Source organism: Carlito syrichta, unplaced genomic scaffold (assembly GCF_000164805.1).
Source record: "Carlito syrichta isolate Samal-C Ts95f unplaced genomic scaffold, Tarsius_syrichta-2.0.1 Scaffold314304, whole genome shotgun sequence".
Taxonomy (NCBI): Eukaryota; Metazoa; Chordata; class Mammalia; order Primates; family Tarsiidae; genus Carlito; species Carlito syrichta.
This window is the reverse complement of record NW_007258400.1, coordinates 7047-10331: the sequence shown is the minus strand read 5'-3', so window position 1 is coordinate 10331 and position 3285 is coordinate 7047.

The window sequence follows — 3285 nt, the reverse complement described above, 5'->3', positions numbered from 1 at the left end:
ATCCTGAAGTCAACCAGGGGAAATTTAAATGGACTTACAGCAGACTTCTCCTTAGTAAAAATAGAATTCATATACAGTTTATCTTTAACAAAACATTAGTGAAAAAAACTCATTCTAGAATTCTTGAAAAGCACAAAAAATGATAATTCAGTGAAATAGCGAAGACATTTTTCTGCTCACAGAGTGACAAATATAGATTAGATAGATAGATGATTAGATAGATAGATAGAGATAGAACTCTACATAAGCAATAAGGATATCGAACTCAGAGGGAAAAGAGGGGTAGAATCAATCAGGAACAAAGATATTAGTAAATGTGCATACTTCTAAGCAAGATAAGCATTTTAAAATAATTTTAATAATAGTAACACATCTGGAAAGTACTATAAAAACAAAGAAACAAAACAATAGACAAATAAAAAAAGAGATATTAATTAGTGTTTAAACATCCTGAGGTCTTTATATATATATATATTTTTTTTTTTTTGAGTTGGAGTCTCACTCTGTCGCCCAGACTGGAGTGCAGTGGCCGCTCCTGGCCACCGCAGCCTCGGCCTGCCGGGCTCTGGCGATCCTTCCACCTCAGCCTTCCAAGTAGCCGGAATCACAGGCATGCGCTACCACGCCCAGCTGATTTTTTTTTTTTTTGATTAATTGTAGAGATGAGGTCTCGCTGCCCAGGCGGGTCTCGAACCCGCGGGCTCAGGCAATCCACTCACCTCAGCCTCCCAAAGGCGCGGGATACAGGCTGAGCCACCGAGCCGGGCTTATATTTTTTAAGATAGTTGTAAAGGTACTAACTTTAGATTTTATAAAGTCTATCTGTTAAAAATAGAGTACATTTCAGTAAAAAGTAAATTGTACCCAAGAAGTAGTTCTACATAGATGCAGAGGAGAGCAAAGAAGATGTTACATGTTAGAATTATAAGTATATACTTTGTACATTAATACTAATAGCAATACGAAGATGAAGAGTGATTGATGGAAGAGTGAAAAATAACAGCATATGAGGCGTGTAGAAGGTAGAAAATAACAATACTGCTATTGAACAGTCTAAGTCTTTGTTGTTTAAGAAGTAGGAGGAGACATGCTCGGTGGCTCAGCCTGTAACCCCGCGCCTTTGGGAGGCCGAGGTAAGTGGATTGCCTGAGCCCGTGGGTTCGAGACCCACCTGGGCAGCGAGACCTCATCTCTACAATAAATCAAAAAATCAGCCAGGCGTGGTAGCGCATGCCTGTAATTCTGGCTACTTGGAAGGCTGAGGTGGAAGGATCACCGGAGCCCAGCAGGGCGAGGCTGCAGTGGCCGGGAGTGGCCACTGCACTCCAGTCTGGGCAACAGAGTGAGACTCCAACTCAAAAAAAAAAAAGAGGTAGGAGGAAATATTAAGTTTTGACATACACATTCAAGAATACATGCCAAAAATTAAGAGCTACTACACATATCAAAAGCATCAATTATTAAACATCAAACTTTCAAACCAGTAGAGAGAAAACCCAGTGGAAGTCATTACAGGATGGCGAAAGAAGAATAACCAAAACAAAAAACAAGTTAATTAAAAAAAAAATCATAATAAACATAGTGGAATAATACCATAGCTTAAAATAAGAAATAGATTGCATAAATAAACTAATTGTTAAAAACCTATCTCCATGTGAATGATAGAGTACATATGTAAAATATTGTTATAATGACATACTATTGACAAAATGTTTAAGAACATTTTGACAAGAGAAAATTGACATAAGAATATTAATATCAGCCAGACGAAGTGACTTAAGCCTAAAACCCCAGAACTTTGGGAGGCCTAGGTGAGGGGACTGCCTGAGCCAACGGGTTCAAGACCAGCCAGGGCAATTTGGTAAGACCTCATCTCTACAATAAATCAAAAAATTAGCTGGGTGTGGTAGCATGTGCCTGTAGTTCTGGCTACTTGGAAGGTTGAGATGAAAGGATCACCTTCGCCCAGCAGGTGGACGCTGGGATGGCAGTGAGTGTGCCACTGCACTGCAGCCTGGGCAACAGAGTGAGACTCCAACTCAAAAAAAAATTACATGTGGTGGCACATGTCTGTAGTCCCAGCTATTAGGAGGCTGAGGCGGAAGGCTTGTCTAAGCCCAGGAAATTGAGGCTTTCTTGAACCATGATGGTGCCACTGCCCTCTTCTAGGCAACATAGTGAGACCCTGCCTCAGAACATAAAATTAAAATGAAATAAAATATGAAATAAAATAAAGGTAAGATAAAATAAAATAAAATAAACTTAGAAGAAGTTCTGACTACCATGATTTTAATATTTGTCACTCAATAGACTTATTTTATTTATAGTTCTAAAACTTATTTTAATTACCAAAGTAATATAATTAACTCATTTATATTGTAACAAAACATCAAATACTATAAGTAAACTAAATGTTTTTCTTGTTGCTCAATCGTTATTACTTCCCCACTCTTAGGAAATTAATACTACCTATTGTGGGTTTGGCTTTACAGACGTGAATTATGCACTTGAAAAAAGCACTCTTATGTATCCACATGCATGAACACACAACTATTTGCATATTTGCACATGATTAGTTACATAAATACACATAAATACAATATACATATAGTTTCTCAACCCTGGCACGATTGTCATTTGGGGTTGGATGATTCCTTGTGTGGGAATTTACTATGTATTATAAAATATTTAGCAGCATTTCTGAGCTCTACTAACAAAATTCCAGAAGCACCAAACCCCTGGTTGTTACAGCCAAATCTCAGGAAAACATTAAGGCTTTTATGAACCTTTGACCTTTTTTGCCTTTGCAGGCCCTGTCTTTAAAAAAATGAATATGATTTCCAAAACTACTGCAATACAACTAATATAATGCAAGCTGAGTAATATTTATTTCCATTTTTTTTATTTTGATGAAAATGCACTAAAACATTTTTCTAAGCCTCTTAAATATCATAGACCCTAGTAATTATGCCAACAATAACTAATTAACAATTTGGCGCTGTCAAAAGTAAAAAATAAAAAATAAATGTCTCTAGACATCACCAAATGCCCTCTAGAGTCACCTCTGGTTTAGTACTTCTGATTTAGCTTCATTGGTACACACACACACACACATACACACACGCGCACACACACACACTCACAAGCACTCACATTCACACATACTTGTGGGGTATGTTTTATGATAATATAAAGCTTGCAATGTGAATAATTATATATGTAGATATCATAATGTATATTGTTTTACATTCATGACTTAAAAATTATCAGTGTAAGCCGGGCTCG